Raw genomic sequence first — 19,899 nt, 5'->3', positions numbered from 1 at the left:
GCGCAAGGCTACAGGGTTCAGGACTTTAGCAATTCTGTAGGGGCCGACAAAGCGGGGCAGAAGTTTGCGACAGCCAGGGATGTGTACATGGCGAGTTGACAACCAAACACGGTCCCCTACATGATACACAGGTGCTACTGCTCGTTTCCTGTCTGCCTTCTTCTTCATAGCTGTCTGTGCCTCACGGAGATGGATCATGGTTTGGGCATGAACCTCAGTTAGATCGCGGGCACAAGCAGTAGCAGCAGGGGTGGCAGAAGGAAAGTCCGGAAGTAGAAGGGTGCGTGGGTGTTGGCCATACATGGAATAGAAAGGAGAAAAGCCGGTGGCCGAGTGCCATGCATTATTGTAGGCAAATTCAGCGAGATGGAGCAGATCGAACCAGGAGTCTTGATACTGAAGGGTCAGGCAGCGCAAAAACTGTTCTAGAGCCTGATTCACCCTTTCCGTCTGTCCATTACTTTCCGGGTGATAGGCCGAGGAGAAGCGGGCATCAATACCCAGGAGCTTGGTCAGAGAACGCCAAAAACAGGACGTGAATTGTGCTCCACGGTCTGATATGATGACTTGTGGGAGGCCGAAAAGACAAAAGACAGACCTAAAAAACAAACGGGCCAAGGTCGGGGCTGATGGCACGCCAGTGCAGGGAATGAAACGGGCCATTTTAGTATAAGAATCAACGATGACCCAGATGGTATCATACCCCTGTCTGCGGGGTAAGTCTGTGATAAGGTCCATAGAGACCGTGTGCCATGGTTTGGGGGGAATGGGTAGAGGTTGGAGCAAACCCAAAGGACGTCCCCTGCGTGATTTACATTGGGCACAGATCGCACAGGTGTTTACATAGTTCGCTACATCCCTTCCCATTGACGGCCACCAACACCAACGTCGTAATAACTCCAAGGTACGTTGTTGCCCTGGATGTCCGTTGATGGCAGCATCATGAGACCAGGCAAGTGCCTGATTGCATACATCGCTAGTGGGGAGGAATAATTTCCCTTGAATGAATGGCAGTCCCTCCTGAAGTGTAATGTCCCATTCAGTGAGTATGTACCGGTGTTGGCAGGTCCAATCTTTAATCGTGGTAAGCATGGTTGGGGTCGGTGTACATAGGCAGATGACATGGCCCTTTCCCAATAATGTGTCCGGAAATGTGGAAAGCAATACTCCCCCAGGAGAACGTGAAAGTGCATCCGCTTTACCATGAGCGAATGCTGGCCTATGCTTTACCACAAAATCGAATGCGGCGAAGAATAAATGCCAACGCACCTGCCTACTGTTCACACATTTCAGAGAGGCAAGATCCTGCAGGTTTTTATGATCTGTGTACACCACCGTTTGATGCTTTGCCCCCATTAGATGGTGACGCCAGGTTTGAAGTGCATCCTTAATGGCTAACAGTTCCTTTTCTGTTACGGTATAATGGGACTCGGCTGTCGAGAATTTCCGTGAATGATAAGCTATAGGATGCAAAAGCCCAGTAGCAGAACAAGGTTGAGAAAGTATGGCACCTAACGGGAAAGAGGAGGCATCCGCCTCTACAACAAACGGAATCTCCGGGTAAGGGTGTTGTAGCACAGGGGCAGAAACAAACCTGGACTTGAGTGCCTCTAAGGCCCCTTGGTGGTCAGGTGTCCAGATGAAGGGGACATGAGGGCTGGTGAGGGCGGTCAGGGGAGAAACGATGGCAGAAAAGCCGGCGATGAATCGCCTGTAAAAGTTGGCAAAGCCGAGAAACGATTGGAGTTGTTTGAGTTTGACGGGGGTAGGCCACTCCGTGATTGCACGCACTTTTGTCTGATTCATGGTCAACCCACCGGGTGTAATGTGAAAACCCAGGAACTCTACTTCTTGAGAATGAAACAAACACTTTTCGGGTTTGGCGAACAAGGCGTTTCTTTTGAGGCGAGAGAGGACTTCTCTTACATGCCCAATATGGTCATCCAGAGAGGATGAGAAGATCAAGATATCATCTAAATAGACCACCACGAATACATCAAGAATGTCAGATAATACATCATTGATGAAGCGTTGGAATGTGGCAGGAGCGTTACAGAGCCCAAAGGGCATCACGGTGTACTCAAACAACCCCTGTCGAGAACAAAAGGCCGTTTTCCACTCGTCCCCACGCCGCATGCGGATCAGATTGTACGCCCCTCTCAAGTCCAAACTTGGTAAAGATAGAGGCGGCCGTTAACTTATCTAACAGCGTAGAAATGAGTGGAATAGGATACCTGTTTTTGATGGTGATGGCATTCAACCGTCTATAGTCCACGCACGGGCGTAGATCACCTTCCTTCTTTGGCACAAAGAAAATGGGGCTAGCAGCTGGGGAACAGGAGGGACAGATATGACCTAGACGCAGAGCCTGCTGTATGTAATCCTTCAGGGCTTGTTCCTCGGAAGGTGACAACGAGTAGATCCTCCCCTTTGGTATGGGGGCATCTGGAATGAGATCAATAGGACAATTGTAGGCCCTATGCGGGGGCAAACCCTCCGTGGATGCCTTATCGAAAACCATGTGGAAATCTTGGTATTCAACAGGGATGCTAACCGAGATGGCCCCTACGGTATGTAATGTGGTAGCCTCTGCTGTGTCATCAGTGAGTCGGGAGGAGGCCATGGCGCCAAGAATTGTGGCAGGAGAAACAAGGGAGTCTGGTTCTATCAGGCAAAAATGTTGACATAACTCTGACTCAAACGATACATGTCCTGTTCCCCAATTGATCAAAGGGTTATGTTGCCTCAACCAGGGGATACCTACAACGATACCGAACTGCGGTGTAGTGATGAGATCGAATGACAGGGTCTCTTTATGTGTGCCTTGTATTACCACCTCAAGAGGGGCCGTTTGATGTCTGATCGGGCCAGAAGTCAGGGACGTGCCATTGACTGCTTGTACGGGCTCAGGATGCTCCTTTTTGATTAAGTTAAGACTATGGGCTAAAGCGATGTCCATGAAGCAGCCAGTGGCCCCTGAATCGATCACAGGATAGACAGTGTGTGTGATCTCCCTGGTTGGTTTTAATAAGGCCTGCACTACTATGGGTCTGATTGGACCAAAGGCGGGTTCAGTGGGGGTCAATGAAGGGCTCGCTGGTGCCCCCTCTCTCATGGGCGAGCCTTCTGAAAAAACGGAGTCTTGTTTCTGGGACGTCGAGGGCATTCTTTCACATAGTGCCCGTTGAGTCCGCAATAAAAGCAGGTGTTATCTGTCCTCCGACGTTCCCTTTCAGTCGGTGTTATTGGACTGCGGATCCGCCTATTTGCATGGGTTCGGGACTGGTAGATGGAGGTGCCGGGGAAGAGTGACTAGCAAATGTCGCTTCTGCCTTCTGCTCGGATCTGCGGGCGTCTAACTGCAGTGTGAGATCAACTAGATCCGAAAAAACAGAAGTCAGAGCAGGAACCACCGACAGAGCATCTTTCATGGAATTGGACAAGCCCCGGTAGAAAACGATCGCCTTTTTTTCCTCTGGCCAGGAAGTTTCTGCGGCCAATTGGTTAAAACGGGTGATATATTCTATCAATGTTTGCCTACCCTGTGTGAGATCAAGTAATTCCAGGTCCCGTGCCTGGGCCTTGTAACGGGTATTGAATACCTTTGCCATTTCTGCGACCAGCAGATCGAAATCGTATAAGGCAGGGTGATCGTTTTCCAACAATGGATTTGCCCAAGTGGCAGCTACCCCGGACAAATGAGACAGAAGGAAAGCGGCCTTAGTGACAGAGTCGGGAAAAGCCTGAGGTTTGCATAAGAAATGTAATTTACACTGATTTATGAAGGTGCGATATTTCCGGGGTTCACCCTGGAAGCGTTCTGGAGCAGCAAGAGGGGGAGTCAACGGGAGCAACACTGGAGTGGGAACGGGGGCTGAAGTCGGGGCAGGCTGGGCTGGAGAGGCAGGACCGGGTTCGTCATCATCACCGGGCAAGGGACAACGTGTACTCTGGAGGGCATCAAGGCGGTGGTGAATGGCAGTCGTGGCAGTGGCCATGTCGGTCCTAAGGGCCTCTAGGGCCTGCATTAACGCGGTCACAGGGTCCCCGGCGGAGGGATTCATAGTCTGAACGAACCGGGAAGGCTTCACAGTCTGTCACAAAGTTGCCGGTCGTGCAGATATGAATATCTCCGTCCCCTAGTACCACACAGGCGATTATATGTGCTACAAGTGTCGCCTCCCCCCTACCGCCGCGTCCTACCAGTGAGTTGGGAAAGTAGGAACACCTGTGCTTTCAGTTTCCAAATGTATAGCTTAAACGAGACTGTGGGCACTGACGCTACTCTTTTAAGGCATGCATATGAATGGCACTGCTGGTAGTGCAGTGCTCACGATCAGAGAACCACATCTGAGACTGGATTCTTTGTAATTTGAGTGATGAGTCCTAAAGAAGAAATCTGCATAGGTAGCTCAGCAGGTTAAGTGACCTTTGCAGCGATGTTATGTGTTAAGTGCTCCGTGTAAATACTGACTTCAGAGCTAAAAACAAAAACATGGATGTGATGTGTTCTTCTTTCGAGTTTTCAACCGTAGAGATATTTCAATTTAGAAAATTTAAGAAAGTATTTTAAAGTTCCACATTTCAGAGCAGCGACTGTTCACGGATGTCAGCTTTGCACAGAAAAGAAAGGCAATTCTTAATGAACTGAGAAAGTAAGTTTTAGAATAATAAATGATAAAAAGAAGGGGACACCCGGTTTTGAACCGGGGACCTCTTGATCTGCAGTCAAATGCTCTACCACTGAGCTATATCCCCAGATGACAGAGGTGGGCCTCTGCTTTTTCTTAACCATTGTTTGTGCATGAAGTCAGCACAGGAGATTGTGCAAGAAAGGGCAGCAGCACGAGTATGAGAGTGACCAGAGAGATGCTTTCCCTCCTGATGGTTTTGCACTCTACTGACCAGGGAGAAGGGGCTTTGGTTGTTTGTTTATTCAATTTGTAGAGCGCACCTGACCCGAAGGTAGCAGGGCGCAGCAAGGAAATGCAAAGCTTACAAAGTTACAGAATGGTAAACAGTATACATTGACAAATGAGATACACAAAGTTAGAGCTCAGAATGTGTCGTTACAACATTTTAGCCAAATTATTTACATTGGGTTGTCGATAGTAAAGGGTAGAGAAGGGGAAAGAGGCAAGAGGTGCTAGATAGGTCTATTAGGAAATGTGAGCGTAAGGAGACACGCGCTATGGGGCACTCAATATAAGGTGGGGAACAGCAGCTGTATTACTTTCTTTTCCTTCCACCATGTCCCGCTTCCTTTCCCAGTCCCTTCTCCCCCTACCCACTGGTTTGGTTTGTCCCTCTGTGATGTCACTTCCCCCCAGGGGCCCCTGTCCCATAAAGGCGCAACAGAAGGCAAATGTGTTATGTTGGTTGGCGGTATAGTGCCATTACCTCTACGTCCCGCTTCCTTGTCTCAGTACTTACCTTTGAGAAGATCTCCCTCTGCCCAGAGCCCTTTCTAAGCTCTTCTTTGTTGGCTCTGCCCCTTCTCTGGAGGTATAACCGGCCCTTATGCAGGAGGCCTCAGTTTTTCTTCGTACCACCTGGAACATGATGAGCTTCCTGGCCAGGCACAGCACAAAGGGTTAAGGTTGGTAGCCCTTTGTTACAAAGTTGCCGGTCGTGCAGATATGAATACCTCCGCCCCCAAGTACCACACAGGCGATTATATGAACACTGCCTGTGCAATCCTTGAGGCCACAGGTGTGGTAGTTCGTCGAGTCTGGAGTCAGGAACTGCCGGAAGGACCCTTTGAGCGCTGTAAGGCAAGGAGGGATTAGTACAAGGCGAAATGCAATTTTACAGAGTATCTAGGAATAGAAACTAAACGTTCTTACCTATGTGTACTGTATGTGTACTGTAGGACCACCCGGAAAGGAAGGAGAGTGATTGGACCTGAGCTTGGGTTCGGATAGGTTTCCACAACCTCTGGTATGATGATGGTAAGCACTGGAGTTTGAAGTGCTTGATCAGGCGAACGCCTAGTGAGAGGTCATAGGCCCAGGTTCCAAAAATCGTGGTTCGTGGAGAAAATCCGTTAATCAGGCCGTGGTCGAGTAAACCAAGAGTTCCAGAGCTAATCAAGGCAAGTTCAGGGTTCAGAGAAAGCAATCCTTTAGGCAGACCGCTGTCGAGTGACCAAAAGTTCCTGGTAAATTCGAAGCGTAGCAATGTCCAAGAGAAAGACCAGCTGTGAAGCAACGTTTCGGTGTTTCTGAATGCATTTAAACCATTGGAGAAAATCACGTGATGCTCAACAAGGAAACGTTGAGGCGTGGGGGTCGTCACGTGATACCGATTGCGTTTGGTCTCCTCACGTGACGATCAGGTCCACACGAGCAACGGTGATTGCGGCCAAATGGGAACCTCCAATTACATTGCCAACGGAGAGAAGGGCGATAGACACCAAGCCTGCCATGGACCCCCCTGACATGACGAGTGCAATGGTGCCGCCTTGTCTGCGCACCCAGAGGTAAGCATCGGGGGCTACGTAATGTGGGTGTGTCGAAACGTGAGTCTGTGGGAAACATAGGAGTTCGTAAGGTAGAGGACGTGGAAGATGTAACAGAGTCCCCCCTCAAAGGCCCACGACCTTGTGGGCAGGAGGGATGGTCCTTATGGAAGCGCGCAACAAGAAGCGGGGCCTGGACGCCCCGAGATGGAACCCAAGAGCGCTCCTCCGGACCGTAGCCCAACCAGTCCACGAGGTATTGGAGCCGACCTCTGTGCAGACGGGAACCCAAAATGGCACTGACCTCAAAGACATCGGGTGTGGAGACTGAAACAGGAGCAGGTGGAGTATGGACCCGGGTAGGGGCAAGGTATGGTTTAAGGAGGGAAGTATGAAAAACCGGGTGTATACGCCAAGCAGATGGAATAGCAAGGCGCAAGGCTACAGGGTTCAGGACTTTAGCAATTCTGTAGGGGCCGACAAAGCGGGTCAGAAGTTTGCGACAGCCAGGGATGTGTACATGGCGAGTTGACAACCAAACACGGTCCCCTACATGATACACAGGTGCTACTGCTCGTTTCCTGTCTGCCTTCTTCTTCATAGCTGTCTGTGCCTCACGGAGATGGATCATGGTTTGGGCATGAACCTCAGTTAGATCGCGGGCACAAGCAGTAGCAGCAGGGGTGGCAGAAGGAAAGTCCGGAAGTAGAAGGGTGCGTGGGTGTTGGCCATACATGGAATAGAAAGGAGAAAAGCCGGTGGCCGAGTGCCATGCATTATTGTAGGCAAATTCAGCGAGATGGAGCAGATCGAACCAGGAGTCTTGATACTGAAGGGTCAGGCAGCGCAAAAACTGTTCTAGAGCCTGATTCACCCTTTCCGTCTGTCCATTACTTTCCGGGTGATAGGCCGAGGAGAAGCGGGCATCAATACCCAGGAGCTTGGTCAGAGAACGCCAAAAACAGGACGTGAATTGTGCTCCACGGTCTGATATGATGACTTGTGGGAGGCCGAAAAGACAAAAGACAGACCTAAAAAACAAACGGGCCAAGGTCGGGGCTGATGGCACGCCAGTGCAGGGAATGAAACGGGCCATTTTAGTATAAGAATCAATGATGACCCAGATGGTATCATACCCCTGTCTGCGGGGTAAGTCTGTGATAAGGTCCATAGAGACCGTGTGCCATGGTTTGGGGGGAATGGGTAGAGGTTGGAGCAAACCCAAAGGACGTCCCCTGCGTGATTTACATTGGGCACAGATCGCACAGGTGTTTACATAGTTCGCTACATCCCTTCCCATTGACGGCCACCAACACCAACGTCGTAATAACTCCAAGGTACGTTGTTGCCCTGGATGTCCGTTGATGGCAGCATCATGAGACCAGGCAAGTGCCTGATTGCATACATCGCTAGTGGGGAGGAATAATTTCCCTTGAATGAATGGCAGTCCCTCCTGAAGTGTAATGTCCCATTCAGTGAGTATGTGCCGGTGTTGGCAGGTCCAATCTTTAATCGTGGTAAGCATGGTTGGGGTCGGTGTACATAGGCAGATGACATGGCCCTTTCCCAATAATGTGTCCGGAAATGTGGAAAGCAATACTCCCCCAGGAGAACGTGAAAGTGCATCCGCTTTACCATGAGCGAATGCTGGCCTATGCTTTACCACAAAATCGAATGCGGCGAAGAATAAATGCCAACGCACCTGCCTACTGTTCACACATTTCAGAGAGGCAAGATCCTGCAGGTTTTTATGATCTGTGTACACCACCGTTTGATGCTTTGCCCCCATTAGATGGTGACGCCAGGTTTGAAGTGCATCCTTAATGGCTAACAGTTCCTTTTCTGTTACGGTATAATGGGACTCGGCTGTCGAGAATTTCCGTGAATGATAAGCTATAGGATGCAAAAGCCTAGTAGCAGAACAAGGTTGAGAAAGTATGGCACCTAACGCGAAAGAGGAGGCATCCGCCTCTACAACAAACGGAATCTCCGGGTAAGGGTGTTGTAGCACAGGGGCAGAAACAAACCTGGACTTGAGTGCCTCTAAGGCCCCTTGGTGGTCAGGTGTCCAGATGAAGGGGACATGAGGGCTGGTGAGGGCGGTCAGGGGAGAAACGATGGCAGAAAAGCCGGCGATGAATCGCCTGTAAAAGTTGGCAAAGCCGAGAAACGATTGGAGTTGTTTGAGTTTGACGGGGGTAGGCCACTCCGTGATTGCACGCACTTTTGTCTGATTCATGGTCAACCCACCGGGTGTAATGTGAAAACCCAGGAACTCTACTTCTTGAGAATGAAACAAACACTTTTCGGGTTTGGCGAACAAGGCGTTTCTTTTGAGGCGAGAGAGGACTTCTCTTACATGCCCGATATGGTCATCCAGAGAGGATGAGAAGATCAAGATATCATCTAAATAGACCACCACGAATACATCAAGAATGTCAGATAATACATCATTGATGAAGCGTTGGAATGTGGCAGGAGCGTTACAGAGCCCAAAGGGCATCACGGTGTACTCAAACAACCCCTGTCGAGAACAAAAGGCCGTTTTCCACTCGTCCCCACGCCGCATGCGGATCAGATTGTACGCCCCTCTCAAGTCCAAACTTGGTAAAGATAGAGGCGGCCGTTAACTTATCTAACAGCGTAGAAATGAGTGGAATAGGATACCTGTTTTTGATGGTGATGGCATTCAACCGTCTATAGTCCACGCATGGGCGTAGATCACCTTCCTTCTTTGGCACAAAGAAAATGGGGCTAGCAGCTGGGGAACAGGAGGGACAGATATGACCTAGACGCAGAGCCTGCTGTATGTAATCCTTCAGGGCTTGTTCCTCGGAAGGTGACAACGAGTAGATCCTCCCCTTTGGTATGGGGGCATCTGGAATGAGATCAATAGGACAATTGTAGGCCCTATGCGGGGGCAAACCCTCCGTGGATGCCTTATCGAAAACCATGTGGAAATCTTGGTATTCAACAGGGATGCTAACCGAGATGGCCCCTACGGTATGTAATGTGGTAGCCTCTGCTGTGTCATCAGTGAGTCGGGAGGAGGCCATGGCGCCAAGAATTGTGGCAGGAGAAACAAGGGAGTCTGGTTCTATCAGGCAAAAATGTTGACATAACTCTGACTCAAACGATACATGTCCTGTTCCCCAATTGATCAAAGGGTATGTTGCATCAACCAGGGGATACCTACAACGATACCGAACTGCGGTGTAGTGATGAGATCGAATGACAGGGTCTCTTTATGTGTGCCTTGTATTACCACCTCAAGAGGGGCCGTTTGATGTCTGATCGGGCCAGAAGTTAGGGACGTGCCATTGACTGCTTGTACGGGCTCAGGATGCTCCTTTTTGATTAAGTTAAGACTATGGGCTAAAGCGATGTCCATGAAGCAGCCAGTGGCCCCTGAATCGATCACAGGATAGACAGTGTGTGTGATCTCCCTGGTTGGTTTTAATAAGGCCTGCACTACTATGGGTCTGATTGGACCAAAGGCGGGTTCAGTGGGGGTCAATGAAGGGCTCGCTGGTGCCCCCTCTCTCATGGGCGAGCCTTCTGAAAAAACGGAGTCTTGTTTCTGGGACGTCGAGGGCATTCTTTCACATAGTGCCCGTTGAGTCCGCAATAAAAGCAGGTGTTATCTGTCCTCCGACGTTCCCTTTCAGTCGGTGTTATTGGACTGCGGATCCCGCCTATTTGCATGGGTTCGGGACTGGTAGATGGAGGTGCCGGGGAAGAGTGACTAGCAAATGTCGCTTCTGCCTTCTGCTCGGATCTGCGGGCGTCTAACTGCAGTGTGAGATCAACTAGATCCGAAAAAACAGAAGTCAGAGCAGGAACCACCGACAGAGCATCTTTCATGGCATTGGACAAGCCCCGGTAGAAAACGATCGCCTTTTTTTCCTCTGGCCAGGAAGTTTCTGCGGCCAATTGGTTAAAACGGGTGATATATTCTATCAATGTTTGCCTACCCTGTGTGAGATCAAGTAATTCCAGGTCCCGTGCCTGGGCCTTGTAACGGGTATTGAATACCTTTGCCATTTCTGCGACCAGCAGATCGAAATCGTATAAGGCAGGGTGATCGTTTTCCAACAATGGATTTGCCCAAGTGGCAGCTACCCCGGACAAATGAGACAGAAGGAAAGCGGCCTTAGTGACAGAGTCGGGAAAAGCTTGAGGTTTGCATAAGAAATGTAATTTACACTGATTTATGAAGGTGCGATATTTCCGGGGTTCACCCTGGAAGCGTTCTGGAGCAGCAAGAGGGGGAGTCAACGGGAGCAACACTGGAGTGGGAACGGGGGCTGAAGTCGGGGCAGGCTGGGCTGGAGAGGCAGGACCGGGTTCGTCATCATCACCGGGCAAGGGAAAACGTGTACTCTGGAGGGCATCAAGGCGGTGGTGAATGGCAGTCGTGGCAGTGGCCATGTCGGTCCTAAGGGCCTCTAGGGCCTGCATTAACGCGGTCACAGGGTCCCCGGCGGAGGGATTCATAGTCTGAACGAACCGGGAAGGCTTCACAGTCTGTTACAAAGTTGCCGGTCGTGCAGATATGAATATCTCCGTCCCCTAGTACCACACAGGCGATTATATGTGCTACAAGTGTCGCCTCCCCCCTACCGCCGCGTCCTACCAGTGAGTTGGGAAAGTAGGAACACCTGTGCTTTCAGTTTCCAAATGTATAGCTTAAACGAGACTGTGGGCACTGACGCTACTCTTTTAAGGCATGCATATGAATGGCACTGCTGGTAGTGCAGTGCTCACGATCAGAGAACCACATCTGAGACTGGATTCTTTGTAATTTGAGTGATGAGTCCTAAAGAAGAAATCTGCATAGGTAGCACAGCAGGTTAAGTGACCTTTGCAGCGATGTTATGTGTTAAGAGCGCCGTGTAAATACTGACTTCAGAGCTAAAAACGAAAACATGGATGTGATGTGTTCTTCTTTCGAGTTTTCAACCGTAGAGATATTTCAATTTAGAAAATTTAAGAAAGTATTTTAAAGTTCCACATTTCAGAGCAGCGACTGTTCACGGATGTCAGCTTTGCACAGAAAAGAAAGGCAATTCTTAATGAACTGAGAAAGTAAGTTTTAGAATAATAAATGATAAAAAGAAGGGGACACCCGGATTTGAACCGGGACCTCTTGATCTGCAGTCAAATGCTCTACCACTGAGCTATATCCCCAGATGACAGCGGTGGGCCTCTGCTTTTTCTTAACCATTGTTTGTGCATGAAGTCAGCACAGGAGATTGTGCAAGAAAGGGCAGCAGCACGAGTATGAGAGTGACCAGAGAGATGCTTTCCCTCCTGATGGTTTTGCACTCTACTGACCAGGGAGAGGGGGCTTTGGTTGTTTGTTTATTCAATTTGTAGAGCGCACCTGACCCGAAGGTAGCAGGGCGCAGCAAGGAAATGCAAAGCTTACAAAGTTACAGAATGGTAAACAGTATACATTGACAAATGAGATACACAAAGTTAGAGCTCAGAATGTGTCGTTACAACATTTTAGCCAAATTATTTACATTGGGTTGTCCATAGTAAAGGGTAGAGAAGGGGAAAGAGGCAAGAGGTGCTATATAGGTCTATTAGGAAATGTGAGCGTAAGGAGACACGCGCTATGGGGCACTCAATATAAGGTGGGGAACAGCAGCTGTATTACTTTCTTTTCCTTCCACCATGTCCCGCTTCCTTTCCCAGTCCCTTCTCCCCCTACCCACTGGTTTGGTTTGTCCCTCTGTGATGTCACTTCCCCCCGGGGCCCCTGTCCCATAAAGGCGCAACAGAAGGCAAATGTGTTATGTTGGTTGGCGGTATAGTGCCATTACCTCCACGTCCCGCTTCCTTGTCTCAGTACTTACCTTTGAGAGGATCTCCCTCTGCCCAGAGCCCTTTCTAAGCTCTTCTTTGTTGGCTCTGCCCCTTCTCTGGAGGTATAACCGGCCCTTATGCAGGAGGCCTCAGTTTTTCTTCGTACCACCTGGAACATGATGAGCTTCCTGGCCATGCACAGCACAAAGGGTTAAGGTTGGTAGCCCTTTGTTACAAAGTTGCCGGTCGTGCAGATATGAATACCTCCGCCCCCAAGTACCACACAGGCGATTATATGAACACTGCCTGTGCAATCCTTGAGGCCACAGGTGTGGTAGTTCGTCGAGTCTGGAGTCAGGAACTGCCGGAAGGACCCTTTGAGCGCTGTAAGGCAAGGAGGGATTAGTACAAGGCGAAATGCAATTTTACAGAGTATCTAGGAATAGAAACTAAACGTTCTTACCTATGTGTACTGTATGTGTACTGTAGGACCACCCGGAAAGGAAGGAGAGTGATTGGACCTGAGCTCGGGTTCGGATAGGTTTCCACAACCTCTGGTATGATGATGGTAAGCACTGGAGTTTGAAGTGCTTGATCAGGCGAACGCCTAGTGAGAGGTCATAGGCCCAGGTTCCAAAAATCGTGGTTCGTGGAGAAAATCCGTTAATCAGGCCGTGGTCGAGTAAACCAAGAGTTCCAGAGCTAATCAAGGCAAGTTCAGGGTTCAGAGAAAGCAATCCTTTAGGCAGACCGCTGTCGAGTGACCAAAAGTTCCTGGTAAATTCGAAGCGTAGCAATGTCCAAGAGAAAGACCAGCTGTGAAGCAACGTTTCGGTGTTTCTGAATGCATTTAAACCATTGGAGAAAATCATGTGATGCTCAACAAGGAAACGTTGAGGCGTGGGGGTCGTCACGTGATACCGATTGCGTTTGGTCTCCTCACGTGACGATCAGGTCCACACGAGCAACGGTGATTGCGGCCAAATGGGAACCTCCAATTACATTGCCAACGGAGAGAAGGGCGATAGACACCAAGCCTGCCATGGACCCCCCTGACATGACGAGTGCAATGGTGCCGCCTTGTCTGCGCACCCAGAGGTAAGCATTGGGGGCTACGTAATGTGGGTGTGTCGAAACGTGAGTCTGTGGGAAACATAGGAGTTCGTAAGGTAGAGGACGTGGAAGATGTAACAGAGTCCCCCCTCAAAGGCCCACGACCTTGTGGGCGGGAGGGATGGTCCTTATGGAAGCGCGCAACAAGAAGCGGGGCCTGGACGCCCCGAGATGGAACCCAAGAGCGCTCCTCCGGACCGTAGCCCAACCAGTCCACGAGGTTTTGGAGCCGACCTCTGTGCAGACGGGAACCCAAAATGGCACTGACCTCAAAGACATCGGGTGTGGAGACTGAAACAGGAGCAGGTGGAGTATGGACCCAGGTAGGGGCAAGGTATGGTTTAAGGAGGGAAGTATGAAAAACCGGGTGTATACGCCAAGCAGATGGAATAGCAAGGTGCAAGGCTACAGGGTTCAGGACTTTAGCAATTCTGTAGGGGCCGACAAAGCGGGGCAGAAGTTTGCGACAGCCAGGGATGTGTACATGGCGAGTTGACAACCAAACACGGTCCCCTACATGATACACAGGTGCTACTGCTCTTTTCCTGTCTGCCTTCTTCTTCATAGCTGTCTGTGCCTCACGGAGATGGATCATGGTTTGGGCATGAACCTCAGTTAGATCGCGGGCACAAGCAGTAGCAGCAGGGGTGGCAGAAGGAAAGTCCGGAAGTAGAAGGGTGCGTGGGTGTTGGCCATACATGGAATAGAAAGGAGAAAAGCCGGTGGCCGAGTGCCATGCATTATTGTAGGCAAATTCAGCGAGATCGAGCAGATCGAACCAGGAGTCTTGATACTGAAGGGTCAGGCAGCGCAAAAACTGTTCTAGAGCCTGATTCACCCTTTCCGTCTGTCCATTACTTTCCGGGTGATAGGCCGAGGAGAAGCGGGCATCAATACCCAGGAGCTTGGTCAGAGAACGCCAAAAACAGGACGTGAATTGTGCTCCACGGTCTGATATGATGACTTGTGGGAGGCCGAAAAGACAAAAGACAGACCTAAAAAACAAACGGGCCAAGGTCGGGGCTGATGGCACGCCAGTGCAGGGAATGAAACGGGCCATTTTAGTATAAGAATCAACGATGACCCAGATGGTATCATACCCCTGTCTGCGGGGTAAGTCTGTGATAAGGTCCATAGAGACCGTGTGCCATGGTTTGGGGGGAATGGGTAGAGGTTGGAGCAAACCCAAAGGACGTCCCCTGCGTGATTTACATTGGGCACAGATCGCACAGGTGTTTACATAGTTCGCTACATCCCTTCCCATTGACGGCCACCAACACCAACGTCGTAATAACTCCAAGGTACGTTGTTGCCCTGGATGTCCGTTGATGGCAGCATCATGAGACCAGGCAAGTGCCTGATTGCATACATCGCTAGTGGGGAGGAATAATTTCCCTTGAATGAATGGCAGTCCCTCCTGAAGTGTAATGTCCCATTCAGTGAGTATGTGCCGGTGTTGGCAGGTCCAATCTTTAATCGTGGTAAGCATGGTTGGGGTCGGTGTACATAGGCAGATGACATGGCCCTTTCCCAATAATGTGTCCGGAAATGTGGAAAGCAATACTCCCCCAGGAGAACGTGAAAGTGCATCCGCTTTACCATGAGCGAATGCTGGCCTATGCTTTACCACAAAATCGAATGTGGCGAAGAATAAATGCCAACGCACCTGCCTACTGTTCACACATTTCAGAGAGGCAAGATCCTGCAGGTTTTTATGATCTGTGTACACCACCGTTTGATGCTTTGCCCCCATTAGATGGTGACGCCAGGTTTGAAGTGCATCCTTAATGGCTAACAGTTCCTTTTCTGTTACGGTATAATGGGACTCGGCTGTCGAGAATTTCCGTGAATGATAAGCTATAGGATGCAAAAGCCCAGTAGCAGAACAAGGTTGAGAAAGTATGGCACCTAACGCGAAAGAGGAGGCATCCGCCTCTACAACAAACGGAATCTCCGGGTAAGGGTGTTGTAGCACAGGGGCAGAAACAAACCTGGACTTGAGTGCCTCTAAGGCCCCTTGGTGGTCAGGTGTCCAGATGAAGGGGACATGAGGGCTGGTGAGGGCGGTCAGGGGAGAAACGATGGCAGAAAAGCCGGCGATGAATCGCCTGTAAAAGTTGGCAAAGCCGAGAAACGATTGGAGTTGTTTGAGTTTGACGGGGGTAGGCCACTCCGTGATTGCACGCACTTTTGTCTGATTCATGGTCAACCCACCGGGTGTAATGTGAAAACCCAGGAACTCTACTTCTTGAGAATGAAACAAACACTTTTCGGGTTTGGCGAACAAGGCGTTTCTTTTGAGGCGAGAGAGGACTTCTCTTACATGCCCGATATGGTCATCCAGAGAGGATGAGAAGATCAAGATATCATCTAAATAGACCACCACGAATACATCAAGAATGTCAGATAATACATCATTGATGAAGCGTTGGAATGTGGCAGGAGCGTTACAGAGCCCAAAGGGCATCACGGTGTACTCAAACAACCCCTGTCGAGAACAAAAGGCCGTTTTCCACTCGTCCCCACGCCGCATGCGGATCAGATTGTACGCCCCTCTCAAGTCCAAACTTGGTAAAGATAGAGGCGGCCGTTAACTTATCTAACAGCGTAGAAATGAGTGGAATAGGATACCTGTTTTTGATGGTGATGGCATTCAACCGTCTATAGTCCACGCACGGGCGTAGATCACCTTCCTTCTTTGGCACAAAGAAAATGGGGCTAGCAGCTGGGGAACAGGAGGGACAGATATGACCTAGACGCAGAGCCTGCTGTATGTAATCCTTCAGGGCTTGTTCCTCGGAAGGTGACAACGAGTAGATCCTCCCCTTTGGTATGGGGGCATCTGGAATGAGATCAATAGGACAATTGTAGGCCCTATGCGGGGGCAAACCCTCCGTGGATGCCTTATCGAAAACCATGTGGAAATCTTGGTATTCAACAGGGATGCTAACCGAGATGGCCCCTACGGTATGTAATGTGGTAGCCTCTGCTGTGTCATCAGTGAGTCAGGAGGAGGCCATGGCGCCAAGAATTGTGGCAGGAGAAACAAGGGAGTCTGGTTCTATCAGGCAAAAATGTTGACATAACTCTGACTCAAACGATACATGTCCTGTTCCCCAATTGATCAAAGGGTTATGTTGCCTCAACCAGGGGATACCTACAACGATACCGAACTGCGGTGTAGTGATGAGATCGAATGACAGGGTCTCTTTATGTGTGCCTTGTATTACCACCTCAAGAGGGGCCGTTTGATGTCTGATCGGGCCAGAAGTCAGGGACGTGCCATTGACTGCTTGTACGGGCTCAGGATGCTCCTTTTTGATTAAGTTAAGACTATGGGCTAAAGCGATGTCCATGAAGCAGCCAGTGGCCCCTGAATCGATCACAGGATAGACAGTGTGTGTGATCTCCCTGGTTGGTTTTAATAAGGCCTGCACTACTATGGGTCTGATTGGACCAAAGGCGGGTTCAGTGGGGGTCAATGAAGGGCTCGCTGGTGCCCCCTCTCTCATGGGCGAGCCTTCTGAAAAAACGGAGTCTTGTTTCTGGGACGTCGAGGGCATTCTTTCACATAGTGCCCGTTGAGTCCGCAATAAAAGCAGGTGTTATCTGTCCTCCGACGTTCCCTTTCAGTCGGTGTTATTGGACTGCGGATCCCGCCTATTTGCATGGGTTCGGGACTGGTAGATGGAGGTGCCGGGGAAGAGTGACTAGCAAATGTCGCTTCTGCCTTCTGCTCGGATCTACGGGCGTCTAACTGCAGTGTGAGATCAACTAGATCCGAAAAAACAGAAGTCAGAGCAGGAACCACCGACAGAGCATCTTTCATGGCATTGGACAAGCCCCGGTAGAAAACGATCGCCTTTTTTTCCTCTGGCCAGGAAGTTTCTGCGGCCAATTGGTTAAAACGGGTGATATATTCTATCAATGTTTGCTTACCCTGTGTGAGATCAAGTAATTCCAGGTCCCGTGCCTGGGCCTTGTAACGGCTATTGAATACCTTTGCCATTTCTGCGACCAGCAGATCGAAATCGTATAAGGCAGGGTGATCATTTTCCAACAATGGATTTGCCCAAGTGGCAGCTACCCCGGACAAATGAGACAGAAGGAAAGCGGCCTTAGTGACAGAGTCGGGAAAAGCCTGAGGTTTGCATAAGAAATGTAATTTACACTGATTTATGAAGGTGCGATATTTCCGGGGTTCACCCTGGAAGCGTTCTGGAGCAGCAAGAGGGGGAGTCAACGGGAGCAACACTGGAGTGGGAACGGGGGCTGAAGTCGGGGCAGGCTGGGCTGGAGAGGCAGGACCGGGTTCGTCATCATCACCGGGCAAGGGAAAACGTGTACTCTGGAGGGCATCAAGGCGGTGGTGAATGGCAGTCGTGGCAGTGGCCATGTCGGTCCTAAGGGCCTCTAGGGCCTGCATTAACGCGGTCACAGGGTCCCCGGCGGAGGGATTCATAGTCTGAACGAACCGGGAAGGCTTCACAGTCTGTCACAAAGTTGCCGGTCGTGCAGATATGAATATCTCCGTCCCCTAGTACCACACAGGCGATTATATGTGCTACAAGTGTCGCCTCCCCCCTACCGCCGCGTCCTACCAGTGAGTTGGGAAAGTAGGAACACCTGTGCTTTCAGTTTCCAAATGTATAGCTTAAACGAGACTGTGGGCACTGACGCTACTCTTTTAAGGCATGCATATGAATGGCACTGCTGGTAGTGCAGTGCTCACGATCAGAGAACCACATCTGAGACTGGATTCTTTGTAATTTGAGTGATGAGTCCTAAAGAAGAAATCTGCATAGGTAGCACAGCAGGTTAAGTGACCTTTGCAGCGATGTTATGTGTTAAGAGCTCCGTGTAAATACTGACTTCAGAGCTAAAAACAAAAACATGGATGTGATGTGTTCTTCTTTCGAGTTTTCAACCGTAGAGATATTTAAATTTAGAAAATTTAAGAAAGTATTTTAAAGTTCCACATTTCAGAGCAGCGACTGTTCACGGATGTCAGCTTTGCACAGAAAAGAAAGGCAATTCTTAATGAACTGAGAAAGTAAGTTTTAGAATAATAAATGATAAAAAGAAGGGGACACCCGGATTTGAACCGGGGACCTCTTGATCTGCAGTCAAATGCTCTACCACTGAGCTATATCCCCAGATGACAGAGGTGGGCCTCTGCTTTTTCTTAACCATTGTTTGTGCATGAAGTCAGAACAGGAGATTGTGCAAGAAAGGGCAGCAGCACGAGTATGAGAGTGACCAGAGAGATGCTTTCCCTCCTGATGGTTTTGCACTCTACTGACCAGGGAGAAGGGGCTTTGGTTGTTTGTTTATTCAATTTGTAGAGCGCACCTGACCCGAAGGTAGCAGGGCGCAGCAAGGAAATGCAAAGCTTACAAAGTTACAGAATGGTAAACAGTATACATTGACAAATGAGATACACAAAGTTAGAGCTCAGAATGTGTCGTTACAACATTTTAGCCAAATTATTTACATTGGGTTGTCGATAGTAAAGGGTAGAGAAGGGGAAAGAGGCAAGAGGTGCTATATAGGTCTATTAGGAAATGTGAGCGTAAGGAGACACGCGCTATGGGGCACTCAATATAAGGTGGGGAACAGCAGCTGTATTACTTTCTTTTCCTTCCACCATGTCCCGCTTCCTTTCCCAGTCCCTTCTCCCCCTACCCACTGGTTTGGTTTGTCCCTCTGTGATGTCACTTCCCCCCAGGGGCCCCTGTCCCATAAAGGCGCAACAGAAGGCAAATGTGTTATGTTGGTTGGCGGTATAGTGCCATTACCTCTACGTCCCGCTTCCTTGTCTCAGTACTTACCTTTGAGAGGATCTCCCTCTGCCCAGAGCCCTTTCTAAGCTCTTCTTTGTTGGCTCTGCCCCTTCTCTGGAGGTATAACCGGCCCTTATGCAGGAGTCCTCAGTATTTCTTCGTACCACCTGGAACATGATGAGCTTCCTGGCCATGCACAGCACAAAGGGTTAAGGTTGGTAGCCCTTTGTTACAAAGTTGCCGGTCGTGCAGATATGAATACCTCCGCCCCCAAGTACCACACAGGCGATTATATGAACACTGCCTGTGCAATCCTTGAGGCCACAGGTGTGGTAGTTCGTCGAGTCTGGAGTCAGGAACTGCCGGAAGGACCCTTTGAGCGCTGTAAGGCAAGGAGGGATTAGTACAAGGCGAAATGCAATTTTACAGAGTATCTAGGAATAGAAACTAAACGTTCTTACCTATGTGTACTGTATGTGTACTGTAGGACCACCCGGAAAGGAAGGAGAGTGATTGGACCTGAGCTCGGGTTCGGATAGGTTTTCACAACCTCTGGTATGATGATGGTAAGCACTGGAGTTTGAAGTGCTTGATCAGGCGAACGCCTAGTGAGAGGTCATAGGCCCAGGTTCCAAAAATCGTGGTTCGTGGAGAAAATCCGTTAATCAGGCCGTGGTCGAGTAAACCAAGAGTTCCAGAGCTAATCAAGGCAAGTTCAGGGTTCAGAGA

The 19,899-nt window shown here is 49.7% G+C and overlaps 3 non-coding genes across 3 annotated transcripts; all 3 read right to left on the bottom strand.

The window, feature by feature from the left end:
• Window positions 1-4,686: 4,686 nt before the first annotated feature.
• On the bottom strand, window positions 4,687-4,758 carry TRNAC-GCA (transfer RNA cysteine (anticodon GCA)). The gene has a single exon. It is a non-coding gene; the product is annotated as a tRNA-Cys (tRNA).
• Window positions 4,759-11,579: 6,821 nt separating this feature from the next.
• Window positions 11,580-11,650, bottom strand: TRNAC-GCA (transfer RNA cysteine (anticodon GCA)). Its single transcript has one exon. It is a non-coding gene; the product is annotated as a tRNA-Cys (tRNA).
• A 6,821-nt stretch (window positions 11,651-18,471) lies between these two features.
• TRNAC-GCA (transfer RNA cysteine (anticodon GCA)) lies at window positions 18,472-18,543 on the bottom strand. The gene has a single exon. It is a non-coding gene; the product is annotated as a tRNA-Cys (tRNA).
• Between the last annotated feature and the right edge of the window lie 1,356 nt (window positions 18,544-19,899).

This window comes from Ambystoma mexicanum, chromosome 1p (genome assembly GCF_040938575.1).
Source record: "Ambystoma mexicanum isolate Mex_15411 chromosome 1p, UKY_AmexF1_1, whole genome shotgun sequence".
NCBI classification, from domain to species: Eukaryota; Metazoa; Chordata; class Amphibia; order Caudata; family Ambystomatidae; genus Ambystoma; species Ambystoma mexicanum.
This window is presented reverse-complemented; position numbering and strand designations above follow the sequence as displayed.